Source organism: Oncorhynchus mykiss, chromosome 11 (assembly GCF_057628025.1).
Source record: "Oncorhynchus mykiss isolate SJ-2025 chromosome 11, ASM5762802v1, whole genome shotgun sequence".
In the NCBI taxonomy this organism is placed as follows: Eukaryota; Metazoa; Chordata; class Actinopteri; order Salmoniformes; family Salmonidae; genus Oncorhynchus; species Oncorhynchus mykiss.
The window spans coordinates 46,421,223-46,441,268 of NC_143032.1; the positions used below are offsets into that span (position 1 = coordinate 46,421,223).

Here is a 20,046-nt window from a genome sequence, read left to right on the forward strand (position 1 = left end):
AGCTGAATTGGTGACTGGATTCTATAAGTGGTGAAGAGCTAACTCAGTCTGAGGGTCCTCTGCTCATCAATGGTGGCGCTCCACCTCCAATGAATGCCCTGAATTCATTAGCCATCGAGCACAGATGGCGTCTGGCTGCTTGTCTCAAGTTCAAGTTCATGTCCAGAAGAGACAGAGAGAGACATGGTGAAGCCAGACAGAACAGACGCTACTGAGACACAACCATTGTTCCTCGTCTACAGGCATCTCTCAACGTCCTTGGGACCGGGACGAACGTTGAATACTGCATTGGATCTGGTATGACCTGTCTCTGCTTGACATAGCTTGATATTTTAGCAAATCAAGCTGAAGGATTTGTGTGATGTTTTTCGTGCTTAAGTAAGTATTTACCACGACTATGTAACAGCTACAGACAAATTACAAAAAAAAGGAGGTGCTAGGTCTGAACACCCGTCCAATTAAATCCCAGTGTAAAACACATTGTGTTATGACAATACAATACTATAATAACAGATGCAACAACATGGTGACTATTTTAAATCCTTTGTCTAGCATAGAAATGACCCAGACGGACCTCATCATAAGGTCACTGCCTGCCAGATTGCACTTGTATTATTACAACATGAGCCCTCTGCACAGAAAGAAGGCACATAAAAAAAAAACTGGCAAGCTGGGCTGGTGTAAAATATGCTGATTGCTCGTCCAATGAATATGAAAAACCTGCCATGGTCGCCATGGTTATGTTACTCAGCCAATCACATGACAACAATGGCTGCAGAGGACTGTAAGTGTGGGTGGGGAGGGAGTGGACAGCAGAGCCAGAGTTACTGAGCAGAGAAAGGTGCTGTCACCACCCATCTCTATACACATAGTCAAATCACACGTCTATATTTCTCTGTGAAAATGGGTCTTTTGAAATGGATGGCAAGGCCTCTCCTCTCCTTCCCATACCCTGCCTGTATGGCAGTTTCATAAATAACCACATGTATCCTCAGAGCCAGGGGCAGACTGGTCATCTGGCATTTCAGGCAATTGTCAGATGGGCTGAACCATTTTTAGCTGAGTGGGTCTGTTTAACTAGGTTTTTATTGTTGCACAAAATTATCATTATTTGGCTAATAATGTGGGCCTCAAGGGAAATTTGAGCCGTTGTGGAGGCCTTGAGGAAAAAAATGGGCCAGTGTGGGGACCTCAGCGAAAAGAAATTGGCCGGTGTGTTAGAAATGCCAGGCCGGATTTCTGGTCCCAGTCTGCCCTTGCTCACAGCCACTCCAAGCACTTCCTACTGTGAGATACACTACTCAGCCAACAAAGATGAGCTAGAGAAAAAGTATGTAGGACTATCTGCTGTCGGGTATTAGATGAATTGTAGCTAAATATTCGGCTTGATAGAGTATTTACTATATTACCACAGACTCATGCATGATTTGGCAGTGTTCGCAAGAGGACAAAATATTAATGTGTTATACACTAATGCTCTGGAGACAGTGCACGCCCAATGCAAACCGGTGCCAGCCAATATCACTGTTACAGTATGCACAGCAGGAATAGTGAGAGTGACTAAGAGAGAGAGATGCAAGTGTGACTTGCAACAGTTTCAGGCATGTGATACTGTTTCTCTTTCTCCTGGCAACACTGGGCTACATCTAGCATTGCATTGTGATGCTGCACTTTTTGAGGAGAATGACTGGGGTTAACATCCTCTGTTTGATACAGTGCTACAATATGGGGAAACATAGTGTATGACAGCCTAGAAAGGACATGAAAGTAGGCTACTGCAAACCAATAAGACACAAAATAAAAGACACAAAATAAAATAGGCTACCATATGATATAGCCTACTGGTTTTGTATTTCAGGCTAAATAAAAATAATTACACTGGATGAATAAAATAAGAATGTCTCCACCAATATCAATTGGCAGAGGAATAATTTGGTGAAATGGTAGACCATTTTTTGGGTCAAAAGTATCCAATTGAATTTAGGTAACTTTCACACCATATAACCTCTTCAGACTTCCAATAATGAAGAAATCTTTTCATTCAGTCAGTTTAGTGTAGTGGCCTTTTATGCTGTGGAGAATCAACTGATTTATATTTGCTGGTTTACTTACAGACTACAAGTTTTTTTTAACACTGTGTTGACATTTAGTACGAAGCCAGAGTAGAAAACAATGCAGCCATTCATGAGTCTAGATGGTGATTTCAATCGACTTAACCAGGGACAATGAAACTTGGTTATTCACTGCTTTCCCAAATTGTGTTCTCAAATAAAATTTTGGGCTAACGTATAATGACCCAGTATTGTATACACTCTTTGATAAGGGTCAGCACAAGACACACTAGTTTTTGTCTGATGGTTTTAGAAAACTCGGCCAGAGACCCTTTCAGCAAGACCGTGTTGAATTCAGCCACTGTGAGCCTATTTAACATTGAACTTGAATAATACCATGTGCACTAGCCTACCACTGCATACACTGATGGTTTAGGACTAGAACTCTGGCGCTTCCACATCAGCCTATCAATTAAAAATACATTTAGGCCAGCACTTGGGAAGAAAAAAAAATGCAATTTCATCAGTTAGGCTACAGCTAATCAATCTTTTAATAGGCTTTAAAGTAGTCATAAGACATTACACAATTTACACAAAAAAATTACATCCATATGAAAAGGCCTACTATTAATAATAATATACTATCTGAAATGTTTTAAAAAATTCACAAAAGAAAAATGTAGGCTATGACTCAATTAAAAGCAGTTTAAGAACAAACATCCCCTCATCTCCAGACAATAGACTCTTGTAACATCATGAAGAAAACAAACAGCCTAGGTTACAACTGACACCATGCAGAGGCTATTCTCAAATATAAATAGATCTTGTTGGAATGCCATCGTTTAGAAACAATGGTTTTTACAACTCTATTGGGTTGACAACAAAGCATTTCATGTTTATGGTGTTTGTAACATTCTATCCAACTGTGCTACCATCAATAAAGAAACAAGACAACTATCCCGCTAGTCACCATGTGCCTAATGCATGCCACGTGCTCCCTTGGTTGTTATAAACAAATCCACTGGTGGCTAATATAAGCCTAATGGCCTGTAGTCTATAGCTAATAGCATCCAACATGCAGAATTACCAGGCCAGAAGCTATGCCTGCACTATTAAGCTATTTCTTTAAAACGAATTTTATTCGGATGTACTATATATATCAGAATAAAATAAACATGTTGGCTTTAGCTAATTCTATAAACATTCATTTATATTAATCAGGGCATGTCTTACAATTAAAGCTAAAAAAAAAAAATCCTGGTCAAGTTCAAATACAGCACATGAAGTGATATCATCTATTCAATTTGGCAGACTTCTCTAGGCCTTTATTGCATTGTCAAATTCATTCTCATGAGACAAACAATAGATCAGTGTTAGAGCGCTAGGCCATTATAAGGCCTACAATTCCATAATTATATAACATCGTTGATTGGATGTATAAACGCGTCCAGGTTTAAGATAATTGGCAATGCATTACGCATTCAAAACCGTTGCTACTCAAGTTTGGAGGCCGCGTCGGCTGGGTGGGAAACGTCGCCTCTTTCTATGGGGATGCAGATGAGTCTGGCGCACTTGACATCTTTTCATCACCCATGGACCCCCCAACCCCCGTTCCTGTCTGTCATATTCGGACTGAGCATGGCATTGCCACTTGCCCCGAGCGTGGGAATGGGAGCGTCCAGTCGTTCACATCTCCAGCACTGCGGTTAACGGAATCAATTAAGCAGGGCCGACCCCCACTTACACAAACCCCTCCCACCTCCCCATCCTTCTTAGCCTATACCCCAAACCCCCCTCTCCGTTTTTGTCAGCTCTGTATACGTTCTAATTATTGCTGTTTGGGATGCCAGCGCCGTTTCCTGGTTGTAGTCGATCATGCTGAAATAAAAAAATGGGGAGGGCGCGCATCCTAAATGTCAATCTCATTCTCAATGCTATAGCCTACATTAGCCAAACAGATGGAGCATGCATGCTAGCCTAGGCTATATTCATTTGCCACATTTAATTATAGATAATAACGTATTTCAAGAAAGAATATAGCAAGAAGCATGAACAAGATAGATACAAAATCAGAACTCTCACACTCTGAATCTGTCAAAGGCCTATAATAGCCTAAGCATATACTTAAAAAGTGTGTGGGCGTATGTGAATGCAACATTTACTCATGCTATGTATGATTAGTTATAGTCTAGGCTACCTGAAGTTTTCAAAAGTAATTGCCTGCCACAAACATAAATAAGTAATACATAAATACAACTATTTCACATTTCCAATAAGTGAACATGTTCCGTCAATGCTAGCTGAAACAGCAATTATTTCAAATGTTAAGACTTTTTCAATAATATTTTATGCATAGAGTAGGTTTATTGGTCTTGTTATTTCCAGTTTATATTTCCAAGGTCCTCGATGAGTCTGGAAGTAGTTTTTACTTTCGGTTATCTAGCTTTATGACGGCCATCACACTCATACAGCTAGATAACCAAAGATAACAACCCACTTCCCATTCTTCAAAAATATTCCATAATAGTCTTCTGTTTTCCGGGCGTTGGATTATGCACCTGCTTTCAGAAGTCGTCACCCATACTTTGAGGCAAATAAACCAAAATATAGAAGTACACCTAATATTACTCCCATTCATAATCCTATTTTATTTCCTTAAAGGCCACTTCTGTGGAACGAGTCCCCCAAACTTCCACACACCAGTTGTTAAAAAATAGAATATCCAAAAAATATAATATCATGTGTTTAGATTGTCATATTCAGATGACATTAGCCAACATTACTGAGTTGAAGTAAGGTGGAGAACTGTATGGTGCAGTCATCCTTGCACAGGCCCTGATTTGCAATGCAAATTAATTCAATTCCACAAAAGGCTCTTTCGCCTATTAAATCGTTGTGGCAGGCGCAATAGATATCCTGTGAGGCCAGCAAAGAAGATACGGACGAGGTGGAAAATCCGTTTCCTGGAGAAAGTGCGAAAATGACACAGGATAAACGTCGCGATTGTTTCGGAATATGGAGAGGACCTTGTATGTGACCAAAAAAATATCAAGTTGTCCGCACGTATCCAGCGTGCTAGAGGAAAGAGATGCCGAGGACTCTAAGCCAAGGGTTCCGTTATGTTGGCTAGCCTCTGCCAACCGTCTGAAAGGAGTGGGAAAAGGGCCATCCCCAAGGAAAGGGGGGAAACGGGGAGGAGGGCTGGGCTTCCAATGCCAAAATCTGGACCAACCCGGCGAGGTCAAAGGCCTCAGACCACGGGAGTGTAAAGTAATGATGATGATGTCATGAAAAATCACAAATGCACGCTGATATTCATGCACGAGCAAGTGGCAAATCTCCTTGCGTCATTACCAAGACACCGGAATAATTGCGTTTTCCGCTAGCGGTCTGCACGCGTTTTGTGGAATGACAAAAAAAAGGACGGAAAGACAAAATGATTGTACTATGGTATGAGCACGATCATCTTGATACATTTTTAAGCCAGTAAGGGTATAATAGCCAGCAGTTTAAACCACAAAATAAAAGAGCTCAAATCAATGGAGGACATATGGCAGCATTCCAGGGCTGAGTAGAGCATTGTCCTGTATTTTCGTCGCAGCTAGTACCGAGTAGGGTCTTTGCTGTAGCATGGAACTGGGCCAGGTTTATCGAATATACGGGTGTGAGAGAGAATGCGAGTCAAGCCACTTTCATTGACTCGATTTGAGTCGAAATCCTATTGGCTTCATGTGTTTTTTCATCGTCGTGACCGATGTAAATGCTACAATGGTTTCCAGGTAGGCTATACTGGCGATGTCGCATTATCCAACACGCGTTCATTTTTCTACACAGTGACACACCTACAACGTTTCATCTTGTCTATATCAAGCATTCAATAATTATATATTAATATGTATCAGACTTAGTTGGAAATATAAAGACTCAATAACCTAACTATTAACGATATGTGTTCATGCGCCCGAACGTTTTTTTTTTTTTAAATATTTATTTTTAATATGAGCTTGGGATGTATGCCAGTATACCCATACTATAGGGTAGGTTACTGTATACGTATTGTTAGCAAGAATTCTTAAAATTTGGCACAAAAAAAGCAAGATAGTTGTGTGCTTTGTGTGTGTCTCTGTGTGTGTGTGTCAATTGAGAGAGCGAGAGGAGGGCGAAAGCAGTGAGGTCCAATTAAGGTATTGGGCTACATGATACACCAATATTGCGATTAATAGGCCAACTAAACAAGATCGATATTTCCGTGCTATACTAATTGTGGTTCCAAACTTGGCTTATTTTTACAACGCAGAGATGATCCGCACAAAATGTGACTTTGTAGCCCTTTTTCAGGCTTATTTAATTATCTGTATTTTACAAACAACGGGTAGGCCTAATTAACTGCATATACACCCTATAGCCTACGATATTGCCTAATATTTGCACGTTAACTGAAATGTTTTGCGTTTCCATCTATGTCGCGACATGCACCTGTTCACTTGTGTTTTTGCTGCGCGTTATATTAATGTATTGGCCCTATTGAAATATGTCGTTCGGGTGCTAACATGAGAGGCCCAAATAGGTTGGAAGGCTTCCAATTGCTTAGACAAAACACTTCTAAATTCAACGTTTATATGATCACGACACCCGGCCCTGTGCAATTATTAAGCCCAGTTATTATTTGGAACAAATCTGACTGCAAGTTAAAGTATTCATAAGTGGTAGCCTTGATATTAAAATTCCTTCGAAGTGACACCGGTTGATCCAACTGACAGAGATCCCATTTGAAGGCTAATGAACTAATACAATGTCCCTCCAATAATGCGCCATGCACGACTCTATCCAATTCTGTATCATTTCAGAGTCACCCATTTATTAAAGTCAATTTTTTATACTTTTTAATCATGTATTTGCAAGTTAGGGTAAACCCTAAGTTCTGAAAATAGGTAACACAGGCCTCAACCACGCATTTGTTGTATCATACAACCCCACATAGGCCTACAATTTTAACAGTAGGCTACCAAAGTGATATATTCAGTTAAGTGAAATTTCCCAATAGTTCTGACATAATATTATAATCTATATGACTACTATTTCTCAATTTCAACAGAAGTGAGTTTTAAACATAAAAAGCAAGCATTTCTCCCACCTTGGCCTTTTTGCGCGCCATACAGCATGGAACATTTGCCCTGCAACATATAGCCTGCAATCGTGATAATATACTGTAGGTTTTATATGTTGTCATTCTATCACTTTAAACATCAGTAATGCCTTGATTATGCTACACAGAGTATGTCGTGGTTATTTCGGTACCCAATTTATGACAGTGAATGTCTGACACTGTATAACACTGTGTGACATTCTAATAGACCATCTGTATAATATTGACTGGTTTTTATACAGTATGTAGGCTAAATAAACTCATTCAAACCAATAATTTTTACTTTGTAAATAGTGGTTTTCTTTTCTTTCTTTATTTTATTGAGTTCTCGTGCTCATTAAAGGGGCAATCAAACAAGTTCAAACAATGACACAGTTGCCAACCCACCACTGTGTTGGTAAATGTGGCTGGAGCTGTCAAATTCATAGACAGAGCAATGCATGCAAAGACTGACGATCCATGATATCCCAATTATGGTTATACATTAAGTTATTTACAAACAATGTAGTTAAACAAGCTTATATGTTGGTCTTTATGGGGCTAAGACAGTTGAATTAAGCTCATTAGGCAATTATAGTGTATATTCTTCAAGAATCAATAAGTATAATTCATTAATTTTAAAAGTAACAAAAAAAAAGATGTGACAATCGCAAACTGTCCCTTTAAGGATTGGAGCAGTAAGTAGGTTAACTAACTGTACACAAAACCCCATAAGTACTTTTTCACAACTAACCCAACAACCGAGACTGGTCTGCACCATAGGCGTGAAATTAAGTATTGTTTACACAATACGATACGGAGGTAGCCTACACAGTTTTCATCATGAGTCGATGTGCAACCCAATCTTTACGCATACGTTGTAGCCTATATTCAATTTTACCCGGCATAGCACACTATAAACTGATGTTCGGAGCAATTGAAGACATTCTCCGCTGGCCGTTTTAACTTATTGCACAAACCATCTACCAATAATTGAACGTGTCATTGCGCTAAGTCTGCACTTTGGCTCAATGCATGGAGAGGCGTTGGCTACTTTTGCACTGTGCTTGTGACTGTGGTTGCGACAAGCTCATGCAAACAGTCTGAACAATGCTCAGAGTTTTCATCATGATTATTTATTTCAGCGAATTAAGTAGGCCTACAACATCTCCAAATGTGACAAAATGTATTTAAGTGCCAGGGAAGAGCACTACAGCCCTACGAAGCGGTATGAACTGCAACTGCTCAAATATATATGAAAGCTAATCGTAGCCTACATGGTCCTCTTCAGCTAAAACAAATCATCTCTATACATTACGTCCACTAGCCAATAAGAAGCAATGAATATAGTCTATTATTCACAGAGTCATTCAACTTTACTGTAACTTTTACGCACATCAAGCTACATAAACTTTACGCACGGTCAAGGGATTATCACCAAAATTGAACTTACTTCCTCAAATTGCGCAAGAAGCATCACAGCAATCAGACACAGAAATCAGAAATTATCCCAGATAGGAGATATGTTCTGTGGGATCCGGTGGACAGTCCCCCAAATATCCAGCCGTCCTCGGCCGTCACTTCATTTAAAATTGCCGCTAATACTCAGTTCATTATGCGTGCTTCAGTTGCTCTGAGTAAAAGCCTGAGCATATTCCAAGCACATGATAGAGGGAGGGGAGAGGGAGACCGAACTTTCCCATAACGTCTGCGGCACCAAATAGAAAGTGCACAGTTGAAGCTGTGAGAGTCTGCAAGTTCTTTTTTTTTTGGGGGGGGGGGGGGGGGGGGGGGGGGGGGGTCCATCCTTTCTCTGTGAGAAAGGACGTGCTCTGAAATTCAAACAAGTTCTCTCGCTCTGTTGTTGGGCACGAACTGAAGAGGCATTGTTCGTCTTTTGGCCTGGACTCCCCCATTCCCAGACCAGGTTACGGAGTGATGGCGGTCGGTAATGAATTTGCTGCAGGCCCTCCTTTAACGCGTTATGACAAACGGAACATACTTACAGTCGTTCAGACAAAAGCGTGAACATAATGTGTTTGATACAACCCCAAACCAAGACGGAAGGAGGCCAGTAATACATCATAGTCTTTGTGGGAAAAACATTTTATAATTCCACTCAAAATGTTTTTGGTCGGTCCTTTTGCCTTCACCTAAGCATTTAGTTAATTTGTATACCCCCCCCCCCCCCCCCCCCCCACAAACACACACACCGTGATGAGAGGATTTATATCATGTAACAATGATGTCCCAATTGAACTTGTGATGAATTAATTTCAGAAGACCGCAAAAAGTAGTTAGCTAGAAGATGGAAGCAATGTGTGGCCCTAACTTCTTCTTTAGCCTGTGTTGTGCAAGCAGAGGCGTAGTGCCCATAGGGGGCACACAGACCCCCTCAGATGTGTCCCAGCAATTTTATGAAGTTGGATTTAGCTAGCCCAGATCCCAATCTTCCAACCTCATAACTAGCTCCTGTACCATGAAGACATTTCAGCCTACCAATCAAGTTAGATAGCTTGTCTAACTATCTTAGCTGGCCTGTCTGCTTGCAAGGTTGGTAGACTTTAAAAAAGCAAGCAATTACTAAAAGTACTCAATGAGACTCACATTCCTTTAAATCTTTTACCAAGATTTTAGCAGATATGCAGAAGCACATTTAGTTTCTTTAAAATAACCACCAGTCAGTAGGATACTTACAGGTCAAGAGGTATGCTTAGATATACAGAAAATATACATTTTTTTATATAGAATTAAGCATAGTGATTATGGCTCTAGATTACAGGAAAAAGCTATTTCAAGTGTTTGACAAATGCTACATTCTCTAACTTCCACCCCCCAGCCATCCTCAGGTACTTTGTGCCCCCTTAGATTGTGGGGGTGCATGACACCCCTGTGTGCAAGGACCATGTGCCATGATATGCTTGGGCTGTTACATATCTAGCCTATAGACAATGGAAATATTGGTATTGTTACTAACAAGTTACAATAGGTAATACAGGTAATGTAATGAATTGCAATTCGTATTGTTATTAGTATTATTACTACAACTATTATCACCTATTTGTTATTACACTATCAACATAGCTACGCTTATTACAGGTTCAAATGCCTTGTTAATAGTTTGGAGGAGATAAAGTATGTCCTTTTTTTGTGAAACACTACATTTATATCAGGGCAAAGTAATTTCCTACAGCTCTCTTTCTTAGTCTTTTCCCTGTTTAATTGCAGGCATATCCATGTGATTTAACCAGATTCACGTTTTGGTTTAACAGCGAGGTCACGTTCAATGACGTAGACAAGCATATCATCTACGTGCAGCCATATTTAAATACATCAAGGAAATTAGTGCATCAAAATATGCAAATCCAGTTTACATAGTCTGTCTAGCCGCTGCCAGAGCAATTTCCCCCAACCGGTTCTTGGGAATTTGATTACCGTTTGGAAAGCGAACATTGTCCTGTTTGTTTTTGACAAAGCTCCGATGGTGTGTGAGCGGTGTGCTTTGGAGACATCAAGTGAAGAAACCAAGGGTTCTGCCTGGGAAATCGCCCATGCATAATGAGATGAGCCACTCTGCCATTCTCAGTGCTCCGATGCTGTTGGTTCCAGCGTGCGTATTATTTTTTATATTGTTGCATATGTAAAAGGTAGATTTGCTTTGCTTTACTTTTCTATATTCTTCGTTTTCCATGCTATTTCTTTTGGTTTAGGTTGTAGTGATTGCAATGGATATTTATGGATGATGACGCACACCAACAAGCGTTAACCTACAGTATTTCGAATTTCACAGCCTATCAGCTGAAAAAAAGGACTATTCCGAAAATAATGGGTTAAAATAAGGCAATAGGCCTATAGAAAGTTTGTTAGTTGCCTAATGATGTAAAACTGTAAAATATAATATTATTATTGTTCTCGACAGAAATATGTATAAGATTCTAATGGCCAAACAATAGAAGAAGGGATTCAGTGCCAGAATAATGCTGAGGATCCTGAGGATGTTGAGGAGCCTATATTCCAGGAAAGGTGCTCGAGATTGTGCTTTACAACAACAACAAAAATATATAGGATACATGTAGCCTATGGTCATTTGAATAATCTGAATAATGTTAAGTGTTAACCCACCTTAAGAGTATGTTTCTCTATTGGCTATGTAAAGGCGACATTTCCTCTGTATTGGCTAATGATGATGCGCACACAGGCCGCATTTGTGGGAGCACGCGAGCACATACACACTGAATGAAACACTGACTTATTAACCATTGTCTTGAAGTAGCTAATTGTTGAATTTTTAGTAGACATGATCGTTTTTTAAACCACAAACAATGATTGGTTTAGAATGAGCGTTTTGCTTTATAAAATCGAATTGCAACACATTATATATAGTAGGCTAGGCTAAATACGTTTAACTTACCCTTATATTTTACACCACCATTCAAATCTTCCTGCTGGGCTATGCACGCGCTCTCAATCAAGTCGTCGCCAATTTTCCAGCCCAATTTATTTGTGCGAGCTGTTGGGAGATTCCGTAGTCCCTACTCGTAACTCAGCCTCCTCGTCAAGTGAACCTTTTTCCCGAACTGCTCCTCTTATGTGTCACCCAATAGAAGTGGTCAGACGGGCACACGTAAAGATTTTTCCCTCCAAACAGGGTACATGCTGTCATCGACCTGCAAGTTGTTTGTTTTGACAAACACGCATGGGGTTTGCATGCATAGGCTACAGCATTCTAAGATTATTGCACATCAATTGCTCTTGCTACTTGTAAAACCAAACCACCCTTTTTCGAATTTGTAACATGGAATAGTGTGACGCACTTTAACCAATATGGCAAGTGAGGCATGTCAGCTATGTGAACTAGATAAATATGCAGTTCCAATCACACTGTAGCACCTATTGACGGTTAGGCTAAAGCAAGATACAGACCCAAACAAGGTCTACAGCAAAGTGTAATAAAAAGAGAGCTGCGTGAACATAAACACTTTTTTTTTTACAAACGCAATGACGTATTAATAATTTGCATTTGAATTGTCACGGATATTTCAAAATAGATAGCCATTGCACTTATTATATCAGTGACATATGTAACAGGGACGAATTTGACGATAGAGAAGAAACTGCGACATTTTCCCAATTAGGCTATAGGCTACATGGCTTGCTTTTCTTCAAACGATAGAAAAAGATACAAACTATTATAATCTTAATGTGGTCATCAATCAATTATCGAATACATATTTATGCCTGACACAGACTTCATATTGGAACTAGATCATTGGTAATACACCGACTGGTGATACCCGTCATCCATATCGTGGTCAACATGGACTGTCCTCATTACATATCTCTACATACGTTTAATGAAACATGCACGGTCAGCCTATAATGAGAATGAGAGGACAATCGTTTCTAGTCACTCGGTCTCTTTTACATCTTACCCTTTCCAGTCATATGGCGAATAACCAATTATTTATATTTTCGCCTGTTTTCAAATGTAGGGATAAGTTACGATCTTGCAGTTCATGCTCTCAGTTTCGAACAAAACTCATAAATAGACTTAGAACGTAAACGCGTCCTTTATTGTAAATTATCTTTAAATCTTTAGAAAAAAAGACATCTTAAAGCATCTCACCATGACGAAACAGGCCTTGGATAAGAAGAGCCAATAGTTCCTTGGTGTGTGTGTGTGTGTGCGCGCGAGCGTGTGTGAGTGTGTGAGACACAGAGAGAGAGAGAGAGAGAGAGAATGAAAGAGAGCGAGAGAGTGGTTGAGTGCGTGCCTTTGTGCAATTTGATTTATGATTAAAAAAAATGTGTAGGGCTATACAACATATATATATATATATATACAAAATGTGAGTTATATAGTTTCAACGTCGCTGCAACTTAACGTCAACCAGAAAAACAAATAGTCTATTATTATTTATATTTGTATTATGATTATGATTATAATGATTATGATTTTGATTATCACAAGTGTTTCAGTAGGCTATTATTTATTTAGTTTTTACTATTAAACCCAGGCATAGGCTACTCTGTTTTATCAGTATAGGCCACCTGAATTCGACATTGATTAACAAAATATGTCCAGCGTCATTATTTAGTGAAAACGAATCGATAGTTACCAGGCTGATTGAGATTTGTGGCTTTGATGATACAGCATCTGTGAATATTGGTGTCTGTTGAGATAGGCTAGAGGTTTGGACTGAGGATGGGAGAGTGTATGTACTATGCACCTTAGCTAATAAAGGGCGACATCTAGTGGTTATTGTGGAGAAAGTATCACGTGCCACGTAGTTAAATTGAGGGTCACCAGTTTTTGGAAGTTTCGATTATTTCTCGTTTAGGAACAAACGAGATCATGTCAGCAAAAGGTCATGCAAACCACAAAGTCGGTAGCCTAAATAACGAACGAATTATTACAAAAATAATGCCTATGGATTGACAAAAGACCATACACGTCTAAAGAAAGCGATGTCTAGCCAATAACACATCCTTCAAATTTTACATTAGGTGGAATGTTTTTTCTTCTTAAATTGAAGGGTAAATACAACGAATATGTTTTGAAATAAACTGCAATGGAATTGCATAGCCTGCTATTCCTCAATTTAATTGTCATTCTTCTTCTCATGTCTGATTTTGAGCCATATGCCTATGCTTTTATTGAATTTATTTCTAAACATGGCTCTGTGTTTGCGTACTATTATTATTAGGATATGCTATTCTTCGATTTAACACGCTTTGAATTAGCCTACAATTATTTTTCTGTCGTGTGATCTATTTTTACAATTTCAATTAATGGTGAAGTATCAATGAACTGTCTAAAATAACAACAGTTCACTTCTTTCAGCATTGCATGCACTAGGGTAAATTTATTTTATTCGATTCGTTATTCCGGTGAGTAACATTTTAATTAGCTTACATAAATATAAAGTGAAAGTAATTCCACATATTATACTTCAGATCTTCTCGCTCTTGTTTATCATATGAAGAAAAAGCTTATTTTAGCTCCTGACTTGAGCGGCTGTGTTTGCCTTTCCAACTTGCTCTCCTTGCACCACTGCACACGCTGTGGCCGCAGCAATCCCGGTTCGAATCTAGGTCACGGCAGTTTTTATGTTACATAATCCATGTGCTTTCAATATCGAATTATCTTATATGATTTCACTCAGTCTTGATTCATGTGAATTTAACGAGGTTACCTATTCAATGTACTAAAATAAATAAATAGGTTTAAATAGTCTTACGTCTGGATCTGTCCTTATTTTTTAAATTGATACATTCGATTTATGATAGCATGTTATTGTATTATTGTAGCCTACTCTAAGAGTTTATATTATGAAAATTGGGGAGAAAAAAAAGACATGGCAATTGGGGGCGCAGTTGACAGGAATAGTTGCTTGTAGCAATACTTTCCCACTGGGCACAGACCTCAGTTCAACTTCCAGTTTTGATTTACATTTGGTTGGATTAACTCACGTAAATTCAGCGCGATATCAACAAAAAATGTCACCCTTTCATTGGATGTAGGGTAAAAGTTGGATGAAAAAATACGAAATTCTCTCAATCCAATCAGTGTTCCACGTTCATTCAATATCATCACGTTTTTTTGATGTTGTTGAAATGACATGGAAATAACTTTGATTCAAACAGTTTTTGCCTAGTCGGTTGCGCAATTGTATTTCAACTGTTTTGTCCAAATGTCATTTAAGTTTAGTTCTCTGCTTCAAATTGCGCACAGGTTGCTTAATCGTTTTGTAGCAAATAGCCCAATGACTCTTTCCCAAGTATTGGTTTCACATGTTTCAAATTTCACACATTTGCATCCATTTTAGATCTAGTTTTTCAGGATAAAACCCCCCACATTAATTCTACCAGTTAATTAATCTTCAGCTAAAATGTGTCTTCCTGAAATGTCTTGTTCTTGATATCAAGTTTTCCCCAACCATTTATGGACATATGTTCTTGTTTGTCAGGCTGATAGGTAAAGGGTGAAATCGTACATTATTAAGCCACACCAGGACAATTGAAGGTTAGAGCGGCCTATACTAGTCTACAACCATTCCACAACCATAATAGCTACAACCATTCTCAATGTAAGACGAACATGATGAAGCACCTTCAATACATGTTTTTTCTTCTTCGTTGAATTAACCGCTCACGCTGTCTGGGATTTTTAGTACTCTGTGACCGTTGTTCCATTGAGTTTGATGGGGGAATTATTATCAGTCTTTCCGAAATGTGGATAATGCATTTTTTTTTCTTGCATATGCTCAGAATAAATGTATGTTTACTGGCAAAATGTATCACTGAATGTGATGTGAAATAAACCTTAGCTGTAAATGTCAAATAAAAGTATGTCATTTGAGTTCCCATGACTCAATGCCATGATTTGGTAACCTTACTACGCTACAGTTGGAAGAAATAAAGCAAAAAAATGCCATTACCGTGTCTCAATGTGGTTTCATCCATATTATGTTATATTACAGGTAACTGCCAAAATAAGGGAAATAGTTGAGTAAATGAGGGATACAAAGTATATTGAAAGCAGGTGCTTCCACACAGGTGTGGAATATCCCATCATGCATGTATAAAAATGCCTGGCAAGCCATTATTTTGGCTACCATGGCTATGCCCCACAATCCACTGGGCACAAGTGGTCACTGAGTGGTTTGACCGGCAGTCACCAGATTTCAATCCAATTGAAAACTTGGGGAAGATTCTGGAGCAGCGCATGAGACAGCGTTTTCCACCAACAACAAAACGTCAAATTCCGGAATTTCTCCTGGAAGATTGGTGTCGCATCCCCCGATAGACTTCCAGATACTTGTAGAATCTGTGCCAAGGTACATTGAAGCTGTACTGTCTTGTTTTGGCCCAACGCCTCGGGCGTTGCTGTTTCCTTTATTTTCGCAGTGCAGTTCAGTACCTTGCAAAAGTATTCATCCCCATTGGTGTTTTTCCTATTTTGTTGCATTACAACCTGTAATTTAAACAGAGTTTTATTTGGATTTAATGTCATGGACATACACAAAATAGTCCAAATTGGTGAAGTGGAAAAAAAATAAATAAAAAAATGGTAAAGTGGTGCGTGCATATGTATTCACCCCTTTTGCTATGAAGCCCCTAAATAAGAAATGGTGCAACCAATTACCTTCAGAAGTCACATAATTAGTTAGATTGCACACAGATGGACTTTATTTAAGTGTCACATGATCTGTCACATGATCTCAGTATATATACAGCTGTTCTGAAAGGCACCAGAGTCTGCAATACCACAAAGCAAGCAACACCACTAAGCAATCGACACAATGAAGACCAATGAGCTCTCCAAACAGGTCATGGACAAAGTTGTGGAAAAGTACAGATCAGTGTTGGGTTATACAAAAATATCCAAAACTTTGAACATCCCATGGAGCACCATTAAATCCATTATATATTTTGAAAGAGTATGGCACCACAACAAACCTGCAGAGAGAGGGCCGGCCACCAAAACTTACAGACCAGGCAAGGAGGGCATTATTCAGAGAGTTAACAAAGAGACCAAAGATAACCCTGAAGGAGCTGCAAAGCTCCACAGCGGAGATTGGAGTATCTGTTCATACAACGACTTTAAGCCGTACACTCCACAGAGCTGGGCTTTACGGTAGAGTGGCCAGAAAAAAGCCATTGCTTAAAGAAAAATATAAGCAAACACATTTGGTGTTCACCAAAAGGCATGTGGGAGACCCCAAACGTATGGAAGAAGGTACTCTGGTCAGATGAGACTAAAATTGAGGTTTTGGCTATCAAGGAAAATTCTATGTCTGGTGCAAACCCAACACCTCTCATCACCCTGAGAACAACATCCCCACAGTGAAGTATGGTGGTGGCAGCATCATGCTGTGGGGATGTTTTTCATTGGCAGGGACTGGGAAACTGGTCAGAATCTAAGGAATGATGGATGACGCTAACTACAGGGAAATTCTTGAGGAAAACCTGTTTCAGTCTTCCAGAAATTTGAGACTGGGACAGGGGTTCCCCTTCCAGCAGGACAATGACCCTAAGCATACTGCTGAACCAACACTCAAGTGGTGGGGAAACATTTAAATATCTTGGAATGGCCTAGTCAAAGGACAGACCTCAATCCAATTTTGAATCTGTGGTATGACTTAAATATTGCTGTACACCAGCGGAACCCATCCTACTTGAAATGGCTGGAGCAGTTTTGCCTTGAAGAATGGGCAAAAATCCCAGTGGCAAGATGTACCAAGCTTATAGAGACATACCCCAAAGAGAATTGCAGCTGTAATTCCTGCACAAGGTGTCTCTACAAAGTATTGATTTTTTTTTTTGGGGGGGGGGGGGGGGGGGTGAATAGTTATGCACGCTCAAGTTTTCTGTTTTCTTGGGTTATTTCTTGTATGTTTCACAATAAAACATATTTTTTTCATCTTCAAAGTGGCAGGCATGTTGTGTAAATCAAATGATACAACCCCCCCCCCAAAAAATCTATTTTAATTTCAGGTTGTAAGGCAACAAAATAGGAAAAATGCCAAGGGGTGTGAATACTTTCGCAAGCCACTGTAGCTCAATGACACCAGACATTAATTGAGACTCTCGCAGTCATTGTCTGGGGACCGTTGGTTAATTTTATGTAAATATACAGTACAAGTGAAAAGTTTGGACACACCTACTCATTCAAGGGTTATTCTTTATTTTTACTATTTTCGAGAATAATAGTGAAGACATCAAAATTATGAAATAACACTCATGAAATCATGTAGTAACCAAAAAAGTGTTACATAAATTGAAATATGATCTCGACAAACCATTTCTGTATGGACCTCGTTTTGTGCCTGAGGGCATTGTCATGCTGAAACAGGAAAGGGCCTTCCCCAAACTGTTGCCACAAAGTTGGAAGCACAGAATCGTCTAGAATGTCATTGTATTTTGTAGCGTTAAAATGACCCTTTACTGGAACTAAGGGGCCTGGCACAAAACATAAACACAACCCCATATCATTATTCCTCCTCCACCAAACTTTACAGTTGGCACTATGCATTATGGCAGGTAGTGTTCTCCTGGCATCCGCCAAACCCAGATTCATTTGTCGGACTGCCAGATGGTGAAGCGTGATTTATCGCTCCAGAGGACGCGTTTAAACTGCTCCAGAGTCCAATGGCAGCGAGCTTTACATCACTCCAGCCTATGCTTGGCATTGTGCATGGTGATCTTAGGCTTGTGTGTGGCTGCTCGGCGATGGAAACCCATTTCATGAAGCTCCCGACGAACAGTTATTGTGCTGATGTTGCTTACAGAGGCAGTTTGCAACTCAGTAGTGAGTGTTGCAACCGAGGACAGATGAGTGTTACGTGCTATACTCTTCAGGACTCAGTGTTCCCGTTCTGTGAGCTTGTGTGGTATACCACTTCGCGGCTGAGCCGTTGTTGCTCCTAGACGTTTCCACTTCACAATAACAACACTTACAATTGACCGGGGCAGCTCAAGCAGGGCAGAAATTTCACAAACTGACTTGTTGGAAAGGTGGCATTCTTTGATGATGCCACGTTAAAAGTCATTGAGCTCTTCAATAAGGCCATTCTACTGCCAATGTTTGTCTATGGAGATTGCATGGCGGTGTGCTTGATTTTATACACCCGTCTGCAAAAATAGTGGCTGAAATAGCCAAATCCATTCATTTGTAGGGCTGTCCACACACTTTTGTATATATAGTGTATCCGTTTTTATATTGGGTCTACCGTGTTCAGTTATCAAGGTGAAGGGCATACATGGAGAGAAATTGACAAACACAATAAAGTCACACCAGAACATCAGGGTAACTAAGAAAGCCAGTCATTTTACTGAATTCTCTGCAAAATACAAATATCTTTTCCCCAGCAGAAGAAACTTTGATTTTAGGATCCAGACTTTTTCACTACATACAGCTGAATCAAGTTCTATGAGATACAGAGATGTGGCTTTAATTGAATAATATCTTATCTTCAAGTGGCAACAAAGGCCAGCTTATGCCGCTGAAAGCCGCTTTCGCTTTCCCCAAACACTAACTTCAGACCTCTCCAACGTTTAGATTTCTAGAAGCTACAAAAGTTATTACAGACTGTTAAGCATTTTTAGCTACTCATTTCCCCCCCCACCTTTTTTAATGTATACAACTAAAATAAAGAAAACCGCAAACATGGTGGAGCAATCCAATAATCCCAAGTGAATAGTTGGTAATAGTTGGCAATGGTATACCACATGACTGTACAAGTGTATGTATACCACATGACTGTACAAGTGTATGGTCTCCCCTTTGCACTAGACGTGACCGATCAAACGGTAGCTGAGGTACTGGGGTGAGTCAGTTAGAGGGACTAGTATAGAGGCTAATACAGAATAATGGCATTTTACAACTGATCAACAGGTGAAGAAATACAGATGCTTCAAATCCATAACCAAAATAAAATATGAAATAAATCAAGCATGCTCAATGTCTTTGCTTACACAATATCAATAAATGCCACCTACACCTCAAAAAACACACCACAGCTCAAAGAAAGGGAGCTCTTGGTGTTGTGTTTTCCGTAATTCATTAGTGAGCAGGTGGCACAAAACAGCAAAGTAACTCAATCAGCTAAATTAACAAAAGTAGGATTTGGAAAACATACTTTTCCATGATACTCAATGACTCAATGAATATACAAAAAATTACACTTTTGTTTTATGATTTTAGCCGCAGTTCACAAGGAAATGCATTCTGATAACACGACACTATAGCTACTAAGTACTAGCTACTATATCTGCCATGTCTCAAGGAGGACATGTGATGGTATTCTCAACCTCTATCAACTATGAACAGTATGACCAAATCAAATTGAAATGGGAAACCAATTC

The 20,046-nt window shown here is 39.4% G+C and overlaps 1 long non-coding RNA gene across 6 annotated transcripts in view; it reads right to left on the minus strand.

The window, feature by feature from the left end:
* The window catches only part of LOC110535727 (uncharacterized), a 67,313-nt gene extending 54,426 nt beyond the window's left edge, over positions 1–12,887 (minus strand). For 2 of the 6 annotated variants that reach the window (XR_016484500.1, XR_016484499.1), the window contains exon 1: positions 12,803–12,887. This is a non-coding gene — a long non-coding RNA (uncharacterized LOC110535727). Of the gene's footprint in view, positions 1–8,629; positions 9,011–11,587; positions 12,096–12,802 lie in introns of those variants that run through there. The other 4 variants (XR_002475301.3, XR_005034635.2, XR_005034634.2 and 1 more) reach the window with 4 other exon arrangements.
* Positions 12,888–20,046: the final 7,159 nt, after the last annotated feature.